Raw genomic sequence first — 23,008 nt, forward strand, 5'->3', positions numbered from 1 at the left:
TGTCCGAAAGGAGTAGTTTCATGCGCGTCGCGCCACATACGTCATAGACGTGTCCCACAGTAAAGCTCTCCTTCGTTGCCGGAGTTTTTCTGGTGACGTGACCAGTGTGCTGAAAGGCGTTGCGTTCAGGCGCACGTTCAGGCACATATTACGCATTTAAGGAACAAATGATAAGCAATGAGACTTTTTGTTCAGGAGCCAATAGCGTGCCTTGATGTCCCTCAGATGAGATCGGCACTATCAGTATAATATCAGTAATCACACATTGTCGTAGTTGAAAGTCGTACATATTATATCCAATGTACAGACAAGACATTTCTCATTTACTTCAAACGCGGTCGTACTCCCAGTGATATTAAATAGCTTAAATAAATTATTTGTTTAAATTTCGTTGAATTAAATCAAATGAAAACCAGCTTTAGACATAATTACGTGCATTGCAATAAATCATATCGCGAAAAACTTACCTTCCACACGACTCTTCCAATACGAATAAGAAACGGACACCATTTCTGAAACGACTTTCTTGCAAAGGAATGTTCATTTCCACGCACTAGGCATAATTGGTCTTCGGTCTCGCGAAGACGAGCGTTCCTTCTGCGGCGAGCCAGTGCCGCTAAACGAGTAAGCATGCACTGGGTGGGAATTTATTAGAGAGCGACTCCCAGTGTAGGAGGGGTCTGGGTGAAACTGTTCGGTAATTGCATTTATCCAAAGTGATGAAGAAGGATGGACGACCCTTTGTCCAACTCGTGGACGACCAAATCGCAAATAACTGGAACGTGGCTACGCGCTTTAAAAAGCCATTTGAAGGAGGAGTATAATTTATAGGAGCGGAATGACACCAGTTGCTTCTTCGTTTGACGGGAATAAAAAATAAAATAAAATGTGGGGAGTGTGGCATTCATGACAGAGTGCAGCCACTCAGATTCTCTAACTGAAAAAAAAAAAAAAAAAGGAAGTAAATATAAGAACGAAAAAGGAAAATGGTGGACATGGGTATACGTTCAAAGATTTGCCTAAGGACTCCCGGTATTACTAAACGACATATATATATATATATATATATATATATTACTAGTTATTGCTCTACGCTCCATCTGAGGAAGCCACATCCACAGCGTCTTTATGCAGGCTTCATTGCGCATTCATTTTTTTTTTTCGTGGCCTGACATCGTGGACGTTTTTGTGAGACACTGTGAAGGACTGATGAAATCTTGAGTGCAAAGACGCTTTTTGCTCTGCTTCCAGGGCCCATGTGTCTTACATACTGGGAATTCAATTTATTCCCTTTGACTGTGCAAATCAAATAGCGTATTAATTTAAGGCAGGCAATGTAAAAATGTTCTCGGTAAGATTGCCGACACACCGAACATGCATTCTATTCAACACAGTACAATTACACGAATGGGAGCAGAGAGGCCCCGTGTGTCGGTACGGCAAAGCCTCCCGAAGCTCGTTACCACGCGCTGGGATTTACATCGCCTGCGCGACAAAGGATTTTGTTCCTTATTTTCGACCGTAAAATTTGATCCTGACGAAGCTGTCGGGAACAGAGAATGATTGAAGCAAACAAGCAACCCCTCTTCCACGCGTTTAGAGAGGGTCACACGTGCGGAAGGTCCCGTCTATTCATAATCATGTGAGAGGAGGAACAGCCCGGGAAAATTGATGCAGATACGCGCGGGTGTGCTCTACTTAGTTGAGCTGCACACGATTATCGTGGACGGCGGAATACGTTGTAGCATAGAGAAGGACTTTTGTGGCGATCGGTTGTCAGCGTTCAGATTGCCTCAGTCGGCTTATGCGTTGTGCATGTTTCTGCGACATGCGGCGCTCTTGCGGTGCACCGGCGACGGACGCGTATTGTAGGGGGCGCTTTTGTCCTTCGTGTCACGCGGTGAGAAATACTGATAGCGAATTCGGGTGGTCATTTCGTAGCGAAACGGCCGAGCGCTCGGAAATTGCTAGGTCGGCGGCCGAGCTGGATCACGTGACCGTTGCCACCCGAACATGATTGCTAGGAATCTAGCGGTTTTAGGTACACTTGGATCACGCTAGGGGCGTCGCGGTCGCAAGTCTTCGAGTTCTGTCGTCTGCTAAACCACGTGATTTCAACATGCGGGCCAATGAGGGCACTTGCCACCGTTGCAGTGCGGATGTGACGACACCGGATACAGTTGAGCAATCTGCTGCTCGATCGTTTTGAGACCGGGCAAAAAAAGTGCTAGCTAGCAAATTCCGAGCGCTCGGAAAGCGCCACGCGAACATGCGAGATTTGCTTCATTTTGACCAAGCGAACATGACTGCTCGAGATCTGGCAAAAAAAGTTGCTCCGAAATGACCACCCGAATTCGCCATGAGTCTGATGTCTGACTGAGTCAGTTACGTGTTCAGATGAAAGAACAGCCCTCAAATAGAAAAAAGGCACCATACAGCAGTGGAACTCTACTGCACATCGTGAGAATGTTGCCTTTACATAATTAATTGTTTTATAATTTAATAATAACATTAATTAATAATTAATTCGTTACTATTAACTTGTGAGATAATTAACTGAACGTTAACGAATCGATTGGCGAAAACGAAAACATTGCAGCACTTTCAATTGCCATCAGTTTTAGTACGACCATATTGTTGTTCTTTAGTGTTATACATTAAGCCCACGAGAGATCAGTCAGATCGGTCCTCAGGCAGGCTTCAAAGCGTGCCCACGAAATTAGGTGGGACGCTTCAAGGCTTTGAATGCGTACCTTGCAGTGGAATAAATAGGCGCGATAAGACCTATCTTACGTTTTTTTGTCAGCTTCCGCAGATTAGATGCAATGCCTGAACAATCTTATCCCTTCAGCTGATTTATTTACAGCCCTTCACCAGGTGTATCCACTGACGCCTTCCCTTTCTCACGCTTTCCCTTTCCCTTCCCTTTCGCTACGAACGTTCTCTCGCAACACACCTTTCAGCATAAGATGAGCTACCAGCCTCCCGATATGTCGTGAGCCGTACCCCAGAGCATTTACACTTCCATAACGTATAAGCAGCACGAAGGCTGTCATTTAGGGCGATAACGGAAGCCTGAATAGAGGCATGACCTCCAAGACAGCCAGCAGAAGAGTGCTCCACTCGTTAACGCGGGAAGTAGCTTTCGTCGACATTCATCGCCGGGTATCCGGAAATTGCGCCATCAGTTAGTCCCGCTGCTCTCTGGGTGTCGCTGTGTATTCATCAGTCGCGACCGGAAGCCGTGCTTCTGTGGCGGGACGCTGATTACACGCAGAATATCCGCTATCTCAACGCTGAAGAGCAGTTCAGTGTCATCGCACCCCGAAGCACAAGTGCCGCCGCGACGTTTGTTTGCCTGGAGAGTTCCACGTGAACGGGCAGTTTCTGTGCGACATTTCGACGTTAAACCTTTTAAGGGTCCTTGAGTAGTTGCAAGTGGCAGGTTGAGCGAAAAGTTTCAATGAGGTCACGCTGTTCGAAGAACTATTGGCGGCTTACGATTTGTTCAACAGGCACTGTCCCTGCTGTTCCTGCTCCTTCCATGTGGCGCCCTCGCGAGGGACTTTTGGAAGTAAATAAACTGATTGAACCGAAACTATTGCTATACTGAAGCTAGGCTTGAAAAGCCGCAGCAACAAGGTATGAATACTCTGCTTCATCTTTAAATCGAACAAAAGATGGAAGAAGAAAGAAACTTTGCAGATTCATGTATTCATCCGAAGTCTCCAAGCATAAATCATTTTTCTTAGTAATAAGTACAACAGAATAGCAGGCAGCTAAAAGGAGCTTTGTGATTATGATTTTATATTATAAAACATTCCACAGACAATGCTGTTTCGTTTTCAAAGTTCGCAGAGCCCATAATCTTCATACGTTATTTCAACATAATCGGTGCAGATATTTTTTTTTTCAATTTCACGACGGAAATGATGGGCGAGATGAAAAATTTGCGTCACGCAGAGGAAGAAGAAGAAGAAAGAGATGGTTGCCAAAAAGTGAGCGATTAACAACGGAAACTGTCGGGTGTGCCCTTATTGCTTAAATATTGAGATTGTCACGGAAAGAGAAATTGAGATGAGTCCTGGGGACCGTTTTGACAGGGTCCCTCAAACCATGAGGCTTGAACGTGACCGAATGGCTTAGTTAGCGGTAGAAGAAGTATAGTTCTGGGCGTTACTCGCCGTGGGAGATTTCGCTCATTTGGTGTCTTTGAACGAATTTGAACAATCTGCGGTTTGTTTCAAACGAGGCATGGAGCGATTTCATGCACGATAGTGAACGATTTCGTAGTGCAGACAGCGCTCGAAGTTGTGTTCAGCTGTTCCTTCGCCTCATGCAATGTCTACTTGCCTTTCGACGTTCGATGTTCGACGACGACGACAACTTTATTTTGAGATAATGAAAGGGGAGTTTCGATACTCTACCCCATTGCAGGTGGCGATGTTCGGCGACAAAGACCTGAAGGACCACATTATCTGACAACAACTACTACACGAATGTCGATGGGATGAGGTGTTATCTGACAAACTAACAAGGAAGAGCCTAGTTTTCGAGACACGTGTGATTTTGTGCCACGTTCGATCGGCGATAGTGCAGTAGACATAGCAGGAGGCAAAAAACGCCTGTATAGTTTATTGCTGTACACCCTGTATATAATCAAGCGGTTAATTAAGAGAATATGAAGCACAGACCATGCTACTAGCTCCTACTCCGGAAATCTGAAGACACACACACAGCCTCGCCCCAGCGTTTCTGCAGCTTGTATTAAGTTACTTAACCTTAAACATATGGAACCTGCTTTCAATGGTCGCATTCATTAAAGCTCACGTCCAAGTCGCGTTTCATGTGCGTGGCACATATATTTTATGCTGAGCAGAAAGGATTTTTAATATTCGTAATCATGGAGCAGTGCGGCGGAAGAAGTGAAGCACTGAAGCGCAGTAATTTAACGATGGTCAGTACCGCTGTACCGCTTTTTCATTTTACCTAAGCGTCAAAATTAACTTCCCTTGGAGAGCGATAACCTTCTTGAAACCGTGGGTTCGTGTGAAAAAAATTAGACTCAACTAGTTGGCGTCAATGATGAAGTATAGCGCAGTGCGAATATCTCTTAAGGAAGGCCGCCGTTGCTGTGAACGCTGTAAAAGTTTCAGTCAATTGAACTACGGATAATTTATTCCCTGCTAGCCTATTCCCATCCTCGCGCAGAGACTCTGATGCGCTTGGGACTAGTTTAAGGCAGTGATGGAAAATTGGCCGGGGCATTCCGGGGCGCAGGAATCTATTCCGACGGGAGTGTTTCATCCATGCTTTTCTCTCATTATATTAGGCTACAGTGTAGGTGTAGGTGCAAACTGCACACGTGTTCGAGACGTCCGCGAAGTCGTTTGGCGAAGGGAGTTGCTTGCATCGGGAAGTTGTTGCGAACGAGGCAGCGAGTTGGGAACACTGAACTCAAGTTCGATCCAAGAATAGACGCGGGATATATTGCCGTCGCAGTTCGAGTGGGGTAGGTTATATAGCGAAGCAAGAATGCGATATGAATTTGTCCTGATCATTCCGTGCGTAACCGTTATTGCGGTTTAGAACGGAAGGGCAGATTGACGATGGAATTTGTTTCCCATTGCTTTACGTAACACGTGATTAAATTATAAAAAGAAGTACGAGATTTCATTGGGAGGTCGGATGATAGAGAAGTTGTTTGCCTAGCCGTGGATGTCCACCCTTGTAGCATTTTGACTCGGCGCGGTTAAATGGGAAGGAAACCGTAGTAGTAACTTTGGAGCTGGAAGTTGAAACACATTATTATTAGTGCAATATTAACATTATCCTCATATAGAAACCTGACGTTGTTGATTGTCTGTGGAATCGAATCGGTGTGGTCCGAATAAAACCGACTTGACAAAATGTTGACACTTCAGAGGAGGGGCTGCTGACACCTGTCCTTCCATGCGCCGTGCATTCAAGACGTGCATCTGTGCGTCCGTCAGCGACGGTCGCCTGTAAAGCGTGCTTTCACTGCACTGACCTGGTGTATGCCGGAGAAGCAAACACGCAGTTTGTGCAACATTTGCGGTGCAGCATTTGTCAGTCGCATTGCACAAAAAAAGAAAAAGAAAAAAAAACTATGTGGGTTCTGCACATGCGCAGTGAAGATCACATATTTCTTTGAATTCCCATAATAGCGAAACGGTCCCTCCGAGGTTGCTTAGACACTCCTCTGGAAGCCAGTAACACATTACAATTTAGAAGTGAAGAAGACCAAGGCGTGGAAGTGACTGCTACTAAACGCAAGAACACCTCGCGTTAGAGGCGTGCACATAAACGTTACGACGAGGGCGAAACGAATTAAGTAATTTTATTTCATAAACTAAATAAACAAAAAAAGAGCATTTCGCGGTACGTCCAATTAAATTGCAGATAAGTGTGACCTCTCACATGCACATGTTCTTTTGCACGTGCAGGTGCCGACAAAAGTTTACGAAACACACGATCGGTGTATCTTCTCCTCGGTGCCACACCCTAGCGGCAAGCTGAAGCGGGCTTGTTCACTCGCTCGGAGGGGTGGAGGAGTGCGCCGGCAGCGACACCAGTAGGCCACCGGTAATTTCGTGCGGAAATGACGTCAGTGTCCTCCCTTCCGTGTCAAGTGCCTCACAGATTCCGATAGCCAAGGTGCTTTGTGATCGTTGCGTGTTTTAAATTGGTTTCAAAGTCGCTTCTGAAGCAATTCAAGACTACAATGCCAGGTATTGGCACAGCGACGGTAATACTGCGTACTTCTCCTACATATGAATGTATGGAAGAACTTGAAACCCGCAACATCAATAACGAATTTTTGACATTTTGAATTGGACACATCTTTTATTTTCAGCTACAGCTGAAAATCTCTGCTTATACACGTGACGCACGCTTGAAGTTTGCTTGTTGCAGTCCTTATACTCAATGTTACATTACGCGCGTGCTTACCGTCGGTAAATTAGTCGCGCTTTACCGCTTTCTAAAGATGTTTCTATAGAGCATCCACCTCCACCACCGATACCGTGCGTCGTCTGCTAGCGTAGACACGGAAGTCGACCCTTTTCCCATGGTTCTTAGAAAGTACCGGTCACCTTTGGAGCACATTCGAGCCATACCGAAACTACCGCGGTGTGTCGCGACCGGCGCACGCGCTCACCCCTCTGAACGAGTAAATGAGCCCTTTTCAGCTCGCCGGTGGAGCGTACTACCGAGGAAAAGATACACCGATCGCGCGCTCCGTAAACTTTTGTCGGGACATGTACAATAACCACACTGGGGTGATTATAGAAACGACATGCACACGTAGAATCCTCGTAGATTAATTTTTCTTTCTTCTAAAAATCACGAAACGTGATATTTTTATACGTTCGAAGACTTCAGTGTCGGAACATATTCGGTCTTCGCTGTAGGGATAAGAGAAAGAGAGTTCGGGACGTCGTCGTCGGGACGTCGTCGTCTGTGGATGAGAGAACGCCGAGGTGGTGTATGACGTATAGGACACACGTATTCACGTATGCACTTCTTCAGGTCTAACATCAAGTTACGAAATTCCAGAATATATGACATTTGCAAGGGGGAGAGCGAGGGTTGGTACAAACATAAAAATACAAACATATATAATAAAATAAAAAAGGGGTACAACTCCATAAGTTTCGTCATCAGCAACTGATGGAGTCGTACCCCCCTTTTAAAGTTTCAAGCGCATGGAGCAACATGTCTCTGCGACTGGCGGTGTGGAACCCAAAATGTCGCATCTTGCCCCGTGTCTCATCTTGCCCCACCTCACCCTACATATCGTTCTGCGCCAATTTTTAGTGGCAGCGTGGTCGGTCCTCGCTGTCGTCCTAAGACCGACGTTTTTGCGTGGAGAAGAACACGCAGAACTTCGGTCTTCGAAACTATTCGAATATATCTAGGTCCCTATCTTGAACTTTGATATAGTGAGCGTTATCATTATATCTAAAGTTCGCGCGCGACAAAACCGTTCGCTAGGCTCGCGCAAGAGCTCGTGGCTAATCACGGGCGAAGACAACATAGGAGTTATAGTGACAGAGGTATATCTCCACCAGCACATTGATACTGGGGCACGCGAGAAGACGACGTACGCCAGATTTGCTTTAAAAACATGCAAATGTGCATTCGGTATGTTGTCTCCGATGGACGCCTGTTTTCCCAACGTGATGGGTGGACAAGCAGCAGTTTGAAGCATGCAGATGCTCTATGTTGTGACTCGCAAGCATCATGCACTACATGCATGCGCACTACACTGCGGTGACCGAAGACGACGAGCGGAATTGGCCGTCTGCTTTTTACACCTCGGAGGCAAAGAGTTCGTGGCAAATCGTTGTCCTGTAGTCCAATGCTTCCGTGTTTCTCGCCATCGCAACAAAAATCACGCAACCAGTAAGACTTAGACCTGTCCTAGTTATTAGTGCGGCCCACGGTCGTGTGTTTTGCGTCCTACTTCCCCGAAACGTCGTTTGCAGGCTATTGCCCGGAGATTGCGCACGACACCCATCGTTGACCGTTTTCACTCGTCTGTCGAGTCACAGGTTTGATTTTATTGAGCGGCGTATCGGCTATTCGTAATGCACCATGCGCTGCTCATCTGCCCGAGTCTCTTTCCTTCTCCCCACCCTCGCTCTTTCTTCTCCCCTGAACAAGGTGCCGCGAGTCTAGGCAGGGAGACTGCTCGTCTGCCCAAGATCACCCCCTCCCTCCCCACCTCAACGCACCCATACGCTCTTACAGTCCACCCTTCGTAAGGCGATGAAAGGAACAGAGATAAACATCTTGCTCGCTCTGTGTCATAATTCTGTAGGAATGGGCTGTTGCGTATCCTGGTACAAAAAAAAAAAAAAAAAAAGAAATAAAAAGAAAGGCATCACGGGATAACGGTTTTTACTATTTGTTTCTGTTTCACAGTGTCCGAGAAGAACAGCTCAAAAAAGAGCCATCGACATCGTTCGTCGAAAGAGGTAAATGGACTGTAAGAATCTCCCGAAGCCGTTCGTGAAAGCACCTTCATGAATGACAGCCTAGTATACTCATCAGAGTTTTTAGGCGACTCGATTAATGTTGTTCCGCGGAAATTGACGCGTTCAGTTCAGCAACATTGTAATCTATTGTTCCACATTTGACGTTTGCAGGTAGATGATACGCCTCCAAACGTTCTTTGGAACGTCTTCCGTATCAATGCTATATAAAATATCCCGTATTATCCTTCTCTCGTGCTCAGCTTAGAAAGAAAACGCATGTGTCTCGTTTAAAAACTTTACAGTTAACCCTATCACCCCCTTCTCTTACCTTTAAACAACCTCGGTATCTAATAGTTCATTCCAAAAGAATTTTTTTCGATTCAGTGTTAGCGCCGCGAAGCAACTGTGGCTATGAGCGTCGTACAGACGTGGACAGATGGAGAGAGAACAGCAGGAAGGAATGGGAGATCAGTATGCGTCCTGGGCCGACTTCATAGATGGCCGGGACTGCAGTGATGGCCATTAACTACTTCTACAGTAGTTTAACTATAACTACTAACTACTTCATGATGGAGTAGTTTAACTAGTAGTTCTACTTTTCAGGGGAGGTAGTTAAAACTACTTGTGTAACTACTGCGATATGTATTTTAACTACATCTATAACTACTTATTAACATTGTCCATCCACACCAATCTCATTCTTCACTGTTCTCGGACACCTAAATATGAATCACAAGCAGCGATAAAAGTGAAGATTTAGTAAGCATGCACAGCACAATTGCTCTGCACCTCCGTTCTCATCAAACAAGTAGCTCGAGGTAAAAGTCGGAGGCACAGTCGTGCCGTAAAGCCTTGCGGCAAAATCGGAAGTAGTTAGCGCCTTAAGTAACCTAACTACTGTAGCTAACTACCCGAAATACTAGTTTAACTAGTAGTTGCCACTACATTTCTGCAAGCAGTTGATAACTACTTTTTAACTACAATCAGGTAGTTTTAACTAGTAGTTTAACTACATGTAGTTAACTACTGACTATCACTGGGGAACTGTGCCGACAAGTCTTCGGAAAACCCCAGGGAAAAGCTCAGACAGCACAACCGGTGGTAGGATTTGAACCCACTACCTCCCAGTGTTACACACGACCTTGAATACCACCGTTCATTCCAACAGTTGTGAGCAACCGGCCCGATATGTTGCCTTATTCCAACAGAGCCCCTGGTAACAAAATCACTTGCAATGACCTAGTTACTGCGACGCCCCCCACAATCATGTATCTCATTGCGCCCTTCCTCAAGGCTTTGTTTGCGGGCTGTTGCCCGGCGATTGCGGTTCCGCGGTCACGACACCCGTCGTTTGCCGCTCTCGCTTATTTGCCGTGCCACAGATTTGTTTTTATCGAGCGGTATATATCGAGTGCGCTTACATAACGGTGCGGGTGAGCGTGCTAAAATGTCATCGCTTACTTTGTCATCTAGAACCTGGCGGCGTTGCGTGATGCCGTGTTCTGTGGCGCAGTATAGTTAACGCGGGAGTATAATGAGTATAATGGCGAAATTATGTAAATGCGTTGCATAGTGCTGTATGCGCTCTTTCATCTTCTTTATTCATGGACCTGTGAGAGGAAGAGAGACAAACATGTTTTTTTTCCTACGTTTCATATTTCCGTAGGACGTTTTTTTTCTGTATGCCTTAGTAAAAACAGTCTGGTAAAAATGTAATGCCTGCTATAGGCGCTCGAGGTATTTAAATAAATAACACGCAATGATGAGGACTAATATGACAATTTTCTTCTGTTAGTGGACATAAGGGAGTAAAATATGGAATGAAAAACCCGGTGTTGTTCGACGAGAGGGCAAATGGTGCTAAACGATAGTGTGGAACTAGACACCTTGAGACGTCCGCGGTCATGTCGTATCGTGGTGTACCTAACCGAATGGAAGACGTTCAGTGTTGCTATTTTGTTCCGGATTAAGCGCAAGAACAGATCAAATACAATATCAAATACAGATTACAGATGATTGGTTGAAAACAACATGTATCTTCTATACTTGATGCCATTGGCACAACAAAGTCGCGCCGTTTTATAATCTTCAGGCGAGGAAAATAGATCTTGTACCTCCATTCATCACTTCACACCATTTCCAATTACAGTGCCCCTCCGTTCTTCCTGGAGGGAGATACAGACGTCGCATTCTGTACTGTCAAAGTTGACATATAGCAAAAGGGGAGGAACAAGAGGGGCGAAGGAACAAAAGAAAAAGCTAGCATCGTTCGAGCAGGACTCTTAGTACTAGCAGGAGAAAGATGTATCCTGGTGACGCATGCTTCGGATGTCTTCAGGGAGACCTCGCCTCTTCCCACAAGGCGTAATAACTGCCAGAATTTATTAGTGAAGTCATTGTGCTGTGCTCTAGTTGCCATTCATGGGGCGTTTCGGGAATGTGGTCAGAAATTCTTCCCGTACCGTCTCGTGAACGGAACGTGCCGGAGGGGGTACGTTGCTTTCACTCGGTGCTTTCTTCCATTCGGAAGCTCGGACGTTGTAGCGCACCTTTCGTGGACGACTCCGCAGAGAGCAAGAAAACATAAGTTTGGCAACAGAAACGAAGTGCTGTTTAGTGCGTGTGCATAGTTCATTATCCGTTTATTCACACGAGCGACATCCTCACGGAATATTCTAGTGGAAAAAGAAGAGAAAACACTACAGCTCACGGAGCCCAAGTTCCGCCCCGTGTTATGTTGAGCATTCACACGGTGCCGCGTACTGCGCACTTAGCAGACGACGCTTAGCAGACGACGCTTAGCAGACGACGCTTAGCAGACGACGCTTAGCAGACGACGCCTAGCAGACGACGCCTAGCAGACGACGCTTAGCAGACGACACTTAGCAGATGACACCGTCAGCGTCTTTTCCTGTCGTCTGCTACGGAATATCTTGTGGCTGTTTCGCAGGATATTCCCCACGGATAGCAGTGTACGTGAAGACATGACGTTGAGCGCTCGCTCTCACGTGGCAGCAGCGCATCTTCCGCTGTGGCATTGTGGGCAATGTCGTTCGTGTGAATACACGGTATGGCTCATTGAAGACTCCAAGCAATTACAACTGAGCAAATGGTGGTCTTGTAATTATAATTGGCAGCGTTATGTTGCGAGACAACTGTGATCATGGCCGAGGTCACGTTAGGGGGGTCTGTGGATCAATTTTTTTCCATTTCTGGAGAACTGCACACGTCCTCGCCGTACCGGACACGTAAAACGTCATAGCTTTCTGGGCGCGAGCGCTCAACGTCCAGTGTTCACGTACACTGCTAACCGTGAGGAATATCCTGCGACACAGCCACAAGATATTCCGTAGCAGACGACAGGAAAGACGCCGACGGTGTCGTCTGCTAAGCGCCACACCCGCTATTCCGCACCGTGTGAATGACATAACACGGGACGGAACTTCGTCTCCGTGAGCAGTGTTCTCGCTTTTTTCTTCCACTAGAATCTTCCGTGGCGATACAAGGATCTCGCTCGTGTGAATACACAGTACCTGTATCTTTGTGACGAATGAATGGACGCCTTTTACAAGCACTTAGACTTGCGGTACAATCCACAGTCACATTGAGCGGGATTATTTACTCTTGCTTTCGAATGAGAGAAGCTCCTCGCTTTGTTAGCTGACTACGAACCGAAGAAGGGAAGAAAGAAAAGTCTAAAACTTGCAACTCACTGTGAGATGAAGAGAACGACATCCTCGAAAACTCGAACTTGGGATATGTACTTGGACTCTTTACTAGACGCGGCATCACAGCACAAGACGCGATATTTTCAAAATTAAACTCTAGTCGCATAGCACTCATGCGTTGTCATCTCGTCAAACACAGGCACATCTCGAGCGTATTGACAGGCCCCGTCAGTCTATCGCCGAAAAGAAGGAGTGCTATAACATCTCCGAGACTTGTGTCAATAAAGTGATGACGGCAGTATGGTGCTCCGTCGTCGAAAGATCAAAGAAGCATCACAGAGAACTTGCCTCGAGGGAACTTTCTAGCAAGGCGCTCTACGCAAACACTGCGCGGCTTAACCTCTTACTGAGTGAACTCTCTGTTGGGCGGCATCAATGTTTAGTTCTGTTTTCTGCTTTTTTTAAAACCCTTCGTGCTACAGAGTAACGGAAGAGAAGTCGAGGACGGTAAAATAAGACTAATAAAAAGTAGTAAACTACAACAAAAAAAAAAGTAGAAGGCGTGGAGAAGGGTCCTTGAGAAAAAAAAATTGAGAAGTTACTGTCATTACTGGACGTTGAATCCTCTTAGGAAAAGGCCTTCGAGTAATGCTTTTGTAACTGCACTTTCATGAGCCACGATATGCTTGCGGAAGTCTGCTCTAAAACAACAAACTTTGGTGCTTGATGAAATCATTTCTGCGCGGCAGTTGCAGAAAATAAGGGTAGGTCTCAAAAAGCTAGGTAGGTCGTATTAGTTGGTGTTGTTACAGCTGTGATCGCGATATTTTCATAAAGTCAGATGAAGAGGGTATCACGTTGTGTTCGTGTGCGAGTTGCTGTGATAAACTTGCGGCTGAAGCGCATGAAATGCGAGCAGGAAGCAGCAACACATAATTTGATAACCCGCTCCCGTGGCCCAGTGGTTAGCGTGCTGGCCTCACGTCACGTCGTCAAGTCACGTCAAGTCATTCTCCTCAAGTCACGTCGAGACTAGGAGACTTCGTATCCCAGTGCGGGGTGTGCTGTCTGGGGTTTTTCCTCAGACGCTTTCAGACCTATGTCGGCACAGTTCCCTTAAAAGTCTGTCCAGGACGCATATTCCCCCAGGGAGTCAGTGGTGATTTTGCCCACCTCTGTGAGCCGACAAGCCGAAAGCACCACCACCACCACCACCACCACCACCACCACCACCTCCACCACTACATAATTTGAACTTAGCGCGCGCTTAATTGTGTTTGGCTGTTCCTGCTCGAGCATTATCGCGAGGTTACACGTGCGCCAGATGCACGTGCAAGTCTAATTAAGAGCACGTGCAGTACGTGCAACATGGAATCAGTTGGCATGTACAAGAAACCGGAAGCAGCGAGACAGAAACGAAGTCGTTGTCGTCTGTCTTGTTGCTTCTGGTCGCTTCTACATGCTACCTTAGCAACCAGCCGTATACATTCGTCGTGACTCAACGGTTCCTCCAAAGCTGTATGTCGCCATACTATCAAGGTCGGAACCAGTAAGAGGTAAAATACAAGCGTGACGTTTTGCACGAAATTTTAACGTGATTCGTGTATTTGGGTCCCCTCGGAAAGTGACGTAGATGCGGCGTGCTGAGACGCGAGACGTGATTCTTTCCTTTCTGCGTCGACCGTCATGCAACTGCTAACTTAAATAAGGAGCAAAAGGGAAGAGGTAAGACATTCAGCGTTCTCTAGTATTGCAAGCGATTCATACACGAGACGAGATAACGACTCCTATATGTATGCGGTTAGTTGAAATGCTGCACAAAATTTGTCAAATCTCGCACGAGTAATCGGTGAAGCGGACAACATTTCTTTGAGTCCGAGGAGAACTTGGACGACACACAGAAAAACGAATACGGGCACAGAAGCTCACAGTGATCCTTTGAGTCACACACCTGGGTGACTCGCTTGAGTGACTCACTTGTGAGTCTCTGTGTCCACTTCGTTTTTCTGTGTGTCGTCCAAGTTCACCCCAGACTTCAGGTAATGTTGCCCGTGTGTACGCCAGCTCGCTTGCCTTCTGCTGCTTTGTTCATCGGTGTAATTGATAAGCACCTTTCATACATTCTCCAACGGTGATTTGAGTCTTCTATATGTGTAAAAATTGCTTCCCAGTTAAAACATAATGAGGAACATTGTCGAAGCCCATACATAAATGTTTCGGTCGTTTCTTATTCAACACAAGGCTTAGCGAGCTCTTCGAATTTCCTTCAACTCCCCTAAAAAGAAAACTCAAAGTCAACATTTGGGCAGAGACATCGCACGGGGCCACACGTAGAGGCGGACTGGTTTGTATGCAGCCTTCGTATCAGCAAGTAACAGCGCACCAACCAGAACTTGGTAACGTAAAATACATCATGAAAACAACAACCGCAGCGCCTGTGAAACGTACGATAATGATTCGCACATTTTTTACCAAAAATATGAAATCAGGAAACAAAATAACTTTCTAAACTAAAAAAATCTATAGAGGCGGCGTTTTGCCCTTCCTATCACATTCTCTTTTTTCTTTCCTGTCTCTCGCTTATACTGTAACCTCCGGGAGAACGGACTCTTCTTCTTTATTTTTTCTTTTTTTTTGCGCACTGTGGCTCAATTTGATGACGTCGCGTTGAACTTTATGTTGAGCATAGGGACAACGATAATGGCCGACCGACTGTCATTATGGTTTTCCTCTAATTGCTGTAGTTCGACCGCACTTAAGTTTCCCACTGCTGTGACTAATGGAAAAGGGACCACACGTGCCGGGAGAAATCTGACGAGGTGAAAGATTGATCCCTGCCGTCATTAATTTTGGTACGTAACTTTGCCTGGGGCCCGAGAGTTCAAATATGATATATTTTCTGGCTTGGAAAATTTGATGGTCTCATTTGTTCACATAGGTACGTGGGCTCTTTTTAGCTGCGCGGTACGACAACGTTTTGCGTCGGTGTTTCCAGCATCGTTGAGGTTCGATTTGGTGTCGCGCGAACTTACAATAATAATTTACCCCCCCCCCCCCCTCGTGTTTGCGCTAGTGGAAGCATGCTTTTCGGAGGGTGCTGTCGTCTCCAGATCTTCGTGCACCTCAGTCATCTATATGTATATGGGTAGAAATCCAGTGAACCGGTAGAATGTAGGAAGGGAGTTGCCTCAGGACAGAAGCCGCCGATATTTCGAACAGAGACTGTTCTGCTCTCTGTTCTCTGTTAGTAGAGAGTCATCTATAGGCTGTTAGTGACGGATAAATAAACTCAAGCACCTGCAACGATGCAGTACTACGATGGACTACGCTATATGAAGTACTGGGAGTTATATGCTAATCATAACGAACTGCATCATTCATTCAAAATACTTTGGTTCGTTAAACACACAGATGCAACGACTTCAATAATGTGCATCAAATGTAACCGCTGAAACGAATGAGACAGGCTCGAGAGAAACGTTGGGCTGTCGGAATGTGTTAAGAAAAAATAAAATAAGAGGAATTTAAATAATATTTTAATAGATATTTGGGAAGACCAACATGCAATTTATTTTCCGCATTCAGGAATCGAAAAAGTGTTATAATGACACTTGAACACTTGCTGCCGGTCAATCTCCCATCACGACGTACAGGATGCATGTCTTTTCTAGGTAATTTAGTGTAACCTTGCCGTGCTTTTTTCAGCAGGGTCGCATCTGCCCCCATAACGCTTGCATCCGCACTGAAGCTCGGTCTTTATTGAGTTCCGCTTTCGAGGTTGCTCGGATGGATGACTATTCTACCGCTGGACTTATCATACTGCCTTTTGTCTCAGATGGCTGGCTCCCAAAAGACGTTGCCAAACATTTTGCTGTCACTGCTGGGCGCTGTAGCGTAACGATGGTACACTTAAGAAAGAGCCACTGCTGTGTGGCTGGCAAGACATTCTTATATTGCGTCATGCGCTCTAAAAAAAAAAAAGGTGGGATCCAATAATAGTTGGACTTGGTTCGACATGAATGTAATTTGAAGTCTAGTACGCATTAAAACACTCCGTACGCTAGTGGTGCAGACGTGCAAATGACACTGTTTCTACTCGAGCCTAACATAATAGGAAATACCATATTATTTCGCACAATATCTGTCAAGTCGACTGGCGGTGGCAGTGTCCAGCTTGAATACGATGCGCTCACGATGTTGGACGGCGTCGCTAGGGTAACGAGGTCAACAACCAGGAAGAGTGTCGCTTCACCTCGCGTGGCGAAGTACAATAATAATGCAACACCGTGCCTTATTCATGCATGACGACAGAAATTACACGTTTCTATCCTTCGACGTCGCAATGCTAGGTTCACAGTGTGTGTGACAAATATTGGTTGTGTTGTTTGCGGCATTGGGTGTGGTGTTGGGTGGACGTAGCATAAGGATATATAAACATGACTGCGGAGAGAAGGAAAGAAAGAAGTTCCACTCTCAATGCGTGCTTCGTAAATTGTGTATGGGAGTGGCAGTGCGAAATGCATTGTGGGAGCTGCACATTGCGGACGTAAAGATTGCTTCTTGCTTCGCCTCCCTAACGGTATATGAGTGGCAGAGTACCCTTTACAGGGGCACAAAAAACGTTCTTCAGGATAACGGATTTCTTTGGGATGATTATGATATGGGCTTATCGGACGAATAGTAATTAAGCTTTGCAGATGAAACGACAGTGTATATCTACATTACGAGAACTAGTGTCTCTTTGCCTACATAGAGAACATACAGAATATTTGGTTTTAATGACAGTATAATCGCGCTGCAAAACTGAGAAATGAATTAAGGAACTCAATGCGAGTGAAGATCTGTGACGTTCTGCCACTGAAGCAATCTCCTTTCGAGGTTATTTAGAGCAAACACTTTCCGTGTAAAACATATCAAGCTGTCTAAAATCACACCACACATCATTAAACAAAAATCAAACAATAGAATCACAGATAATAGCCAGTTGCATTCAAATGCTTACGCATGTTCTAACCCTGTATCAGAGCCGAATGCTGATACCCTTTTGAGATTGACGAATAGCGGACATCGAAACTAAATCTGAAAGAAGATGTACATCCGGAAACAAGCGATACCAAAAACCGATGCGCTAAGAAACCGCGTGCCGTGCGACTGCAAAACGAAATAATACAACAAAGTTCGTGTCTTCGCGCTGTTGTGGGTATCATAGCTTCATAAACTACTTTCGTTACAGGGGCACTGAAATGCAAAATCAACTTGCTCGCAAATGAATGTCCACGTTTCAATGCGTACAACTCAAACAAAATTAGTTCACGCAACGCTACCGTTTAGAAGAAAAACGAAATGAAAACAGAGCAGTCTTTGGCGGCAACGAATAAGATCTCCAGGAGGCAAAGATTTGCGGCATCCAATGAGAAAGCAGGAGAAGCGCGCGCGTACCTATCGTGGGCGCGTGGATTTGGAACGAGTCCGATCGTAGCGTTCCGTATCTGCGCGGCATGATGTGCACTGCTGCATTTTTTTCATCACCGATTCACGGAATTGTACCCCACAACGGTTCTCGCGAATGTTCAACTGACAACATTTGTCTTCAAGTCCTTCGGACAACTTCGCGACGCGCACTACGTTTTTCACCGGGACTGCTTCATGGCGTGGCACGCGCGTTCACGCCCAGCATGAGCTAAAAACACCGATGCACGAGCTGAAGCGACGTCCACTGCTTAGCGTCGAAGCAGGAAAGAGTCCGGTATAATCTTGATTTTAGCTTCGTAACGGAATCAAAGTTTTCAATTATGATAACAAGTACGAAATCAACATAGCGTGTAACGTAATTTGAAAAAAAAAAAAAAAAAATATATTTTTTGGCAGTTTAGTGCACCTTTTAACGTCGCCTGCAAAATGAGTCTTCTTTCAAGTAAGCTCACTCCCACTCGTCGCACGCACTCTTACGTTACAGTAATCTTCTCAATGTTTGTTGACTGACGACGCGTGATATTCAAACTCCTCTACACATGCAAAAAGTCTCGTCACGACACATACCTGAACTTTTCTCATTCTATGTGAACTTCGTTAACCTTTTCCGTGGCAGCCTAGCAAAAAAAAAAGAAAAAAAAGAAGAAGAAAAAATCTCAGTGAGCGCGACGATGCAAGGTAGAGGAGAGAGACGGGTATATGTACACATCGCCTCGCGTGCCGCAGTGGCAAGGAAACGTAAATAGCGTGACATTCGCGGACGCGCAAAAAAAGGAAAATACCCGGCAGGGCGATGCGCGAAAAGCGTTTTTAACACCCTCAAAAGAGCATAGAAAAAAATCCATTACGACAGGGGAAGGATGTCGATCGATAGCGCGAGATGACGGTACCCACCGACGGGCACTCTTGAAATTCGTTTAGATAAAGTCTTGTTTTTGTAGCGGAAGGACGTGCTTGCGTTGTTTCGCTTTAGTTCTTGCCTAGGAGTTCTATTAGAATTCTAATGCAGTTCGTCTTAGACTAAGGGGGGTTTAGTACTGAATTACGACGTAGGCGTAAACACGTTAACGGGAAATAAAAGACAGAAAAAAAAAGGTTGCGTGGTCGTACGGAACTGCGGAGAGCGAAGCGAACCAAAGTGTGTACGTGGGATAGAGCTTCAAGGCATACGCTCAAAGAAGAAGAAGAAGAAGAAAAAAGGAGAAAATTTAGTCCTTGTAGGGACTAGATGCGTTGGTGCAAACCATGAGTCCCTTTTGGGAGGAGCATAAACACAAGCTTATGCGAAATGTATGCGAATAATTTCAGTACTGGGTCAAGGGAATAAAAAGGGGAGTAATATTACATCGGGGAGTTGAAGCTGTAACTGCACTCAATTTATTCTTTTTTCTCTTAGCAAGGTGAAGTAGAAGGAAAACTGTTATTAGAAGTTATTTCGCAGCAGAAGCTCATTGGCTTGACGGAATAACGATGCGGACCCTCCTCCGATTTTTTTAGAGCGATGAAAAGTCCTACCAATATCGACAGCCGTGTAGGTCCTTCCGTAAGAGTTCTGGGGAGAGAAAAAGAAGGCAGAAGTTGCAATAGCACCAAAGTGATTGCCCGTCAGTGTGGCGGCATGTTCTTCGTGAGAGATAGTGCATCCTGGGCTGACTTCACATGAAACTGTGGCGACATTTACCGTACGTAGGCACCGCTGAGGAGTTCGGGCTCCCGTAGATTGAGATCGAAAGATGACCCCATTCAGTTACCACATTTGAACCACATTTGAACGCGTTTGACACAATGCGCGAAGATGCAGCCAGCTTTTACTGTGTGACATTTATTTAGTACTGAACAATTCGACGACATGTTAGTTTTCTTCGTCGAGGCATATGGATTGTGCCCAACAGTAAGCGTTATGCTTGCATCGCCCAGACAGGTTCCTCGCGTTCTCACGAGAGGCACAAGCTTTTTTTTTAACCTCCGAGTCAAACACAGCAAGAAAATATATCTTTGTTTCGCAAACGAGCGACAACAATATACCAGAATGAGTTCTGGAAAGCGATACAGATCACAATTCAATCCCGCGAAAACTATGGCACCGCTTTGAAAAAAAAGTCAGAGGTTGCGAGGTCGCAAGCAGATTACAAAGAGGAGCATACTTCGCATTAGGCCCCATATCAATCTCCGTCAATCTATAATTGAATGAAGTCATTTGGAGATCGTATCACTGATAAAGACGTAGAAAACGTTTTGCAACTTTTAATTCTCTTAAGAAAGGCAAACGCTATATGAGGTACAGCAACATCGGTTTATCGCTAGACAATCGGTAAATTTGACCTTAAACGACAGTACAACGGGCAGTTGTCTCGTTTCTTTTGTAAGTTTATCATATTGAATGATGAATTTGAATGAACAAATATGATTGAATTTGATTTGAATGATTGAATGAACAAATATTGAATGCCTCCTTAGACGACTTCGTTCACTTCACTGATAAGGACATTTACCTCGCTCTACGTCATTAACGCTGTAAGGCAAAACTGACGTAACTCTGCACCTTTCTAATTATAACACTATCCTCCTGGCGTCAACGGGTGAGCGTAGTCCACCAGCAAGTAAACACAGTGCAGACACCCATGAAACCACCATCATCAGCTGCGCATGACCTGCGACACAGCAGACAAACCATAACCAATGTCGGGCTCTACAACGTGGTTCAAGGCCAACGACCACTCTCTCCCTCATCCCTCTCTCACATGATGACACCTCTAGCCCCCTGTAGACCCATCTTCGAGCGCGTGGCCGCATTTAAACGAACGAGGTCAAACGCCCCACGATTTCTAAAGGGCGATGAATTAAGCCAAAACTGCACCGGCAGATTTAGTTCTTTTGTTTTTTTTTAGTAGGGGCCAGGTAGTCGCATTCTCAATTGCTTTTCTACGAAACGACCGGACGCATTAAGCATCGCACGCACGCGCGACCGCACGACCTTGAGTCGCGGTACGCGGAAAGCATGAAAATGACGCAGCAAGCGACCAGCCAGCCAGCAAGCAATCCAACCCGAAGCCCCGTGTAGGTGGTCTGCTTCGGGCGCGTTCCGCACTGATTATCCGACTTATTCAGAGCGCATTCGAAGGCGTTGTATCATCACGGTATAGTGTCGGAAGGTGCAGCTGCGAATGTTCATTCTGTAATCACACCTCGGTCTGTTTCGGGGATGTTTTTAATGGTTGCTGGATCCCCGGCAGCCGCTTCAATACGTTGCGAGACAGCTTGCGATAAATTTGGTTGGGACATGGCGTTGGGCTTTGCGTGATAGGTACAGGAAAGTAGCGGTTTCATTTCTCGGTATAGGGTTTATGCACTGTGACGTCATCCCTCCAGAGGGCGCGAGACTCGAATAGGCGAAATCGCCGCCATGATGATAGGGCCCTCGAAGGTTTGTTCCGGGTTTTGCTCACTGCCATGTGCGTTTTAGATGGCTATTGACATTGGAAACAGGGAAATTACTTGGATTGTGGTACAAATAATATCCACACGGTACGGTGACTTTGAAGCACCAAATGTAATGTGAATGCGAAGGGGCTGAAGCAACACCACCTAGAGAGAGAGAAAGCCTGCGCATTGCCTCTTCTCCCTCTTTCAACGAAGAGTCAGAATTCTTCCGCTACTGCGATTCACCATTCTGCGAATTCAGGAACCCGCAAATGATTGCAGCTCACCTGGAACCTGCAGACCAAATATTCAGACAAAAAAGTGCAAGACGCTTTTCAGAAAATCAGTTTTGAGCAAGATTGAGACCGTTTTGCGCTTTATTTCCAAGTTTTCGTATTTAGTACGCCTGGACGTTCAATCACAACTCGCAGACGACGGTGTTTCTTCCGCGTGACCACGACCGCTGAAAGCACGTTCGTGATTGGCTACGGCCGTCGAAAACACGATCCTGATTGGCTGACTCTTAATTGTTACGTCACGTCGAGAAGCGCACAGGCGTTCTGTACCTAGGTGTTGTTGGCTGAATGCACGGACAGTCATCCTACGGACCTAGTACATTAGGGCGGCAAATCTGGTAGCGACAGTGGCGCTCACCTGCCGATGACGTCATGTGAATAAACCCTATTGAAAGCGAGGCATTGTGCGCGATGATCTCCTTCCACGCCGGAACTAGGAGGTGACGCGGGTTCCAATTCCCGTCGCCGACTGCGCTGTCTGAGGTATTTCCTGGGTTCTCCGGCATACTTTCCAAGCGAATGTCGCCACAGTTACCCGTGAAGTCGACCCAGGGCGCATGCTAACCCCTCCCCCCCCCCGCCGTCCCACACTCCTTCCTGCTGTCCTCTTTCCATGTGTCCATCCACAATACTGAGGAGAAGAGAGGAAGGGAGGGAGCAGGAAACATAAGGTCTCGATATAGGCACACTATTATTTCAAAAAAAAAAGGAAGATAAAAAAAAAGGTTGGGTTAGTTACTATTGTCATTGAAACGAACCACTTTATTGATGCGCAGCATTGTCAAGCGTTAACTTTCATTTTCTGCTACATAACTATCTGGAAAATTAGGGTTCACTAGAGAGAGGACGTTAGGCAACTTGAACCTACGGCAGGTTAATGATGTTTATGAACGCAGAACTGTTGGTTTATCGAGGCGTAAAAGTATGGAACTCCCGCTCGTTACACGACAAAATGGTGCGGAATTTCACACCTGCCTTGACTAATCTATGCATGGAGGGGCTCCGTTAAAACGATCACAAGTCTGGTGGTACTTTCCCCCTTACACCTACGGTGTATACTGTTTGCGTTTTATACATGTAGAAGTTGTAATTTTTTTTCTGAACTCTGTGTGATGATTATTTTTGTTTCTTTTTTTGCTGTTCCTAGCTG

At 45.8% G+C, this 23,008-nt stretch overlaps 1 protein-coding gene across 6 annotated transcripts in view; it reads left to right on the forward strand.

Annotated features, from left to right (window-relative positions):
* The window catches only part of LOC135367121 (neprilysin-1-like), a 288,929-nt gene that overhangs the window by 53,910 nt on the left and 212,011 nt on the right, over positions 1-23,008 (forward strand). Inside the window, exon 1 of one of the 6 annotated variants that reach the window (XR_010414369.1) lies at positions 8,949-9,002. The exons of the other annotated variants lie outside the window; for them this stretch is intronic. The gene's annotated coding sequence lies outside the window, so the exon portion shown is untranslated. Of the gene's footprint in view, positions 1-8,948; positions 9,003-23,008 lie in introns of those variants that run through there. 6 annotated transcript variants of the gene reach the window in all.

This window comes from Ornithodoros turicata, chromosome 8, assembly GCF_037126465.1.
Source record: "Ornithodoros turicata isolate Travis chromosome 8, ASM3712646v1, whole genome shotgun sequence".
Classification (NCBI taxonomy): domain Eukaryota; kingdom Metazoa; phylum Arthropoda; class Arachnida; order Ixodida; family Argasidae; genus Ornithodoros; species Ornithodoros turicata.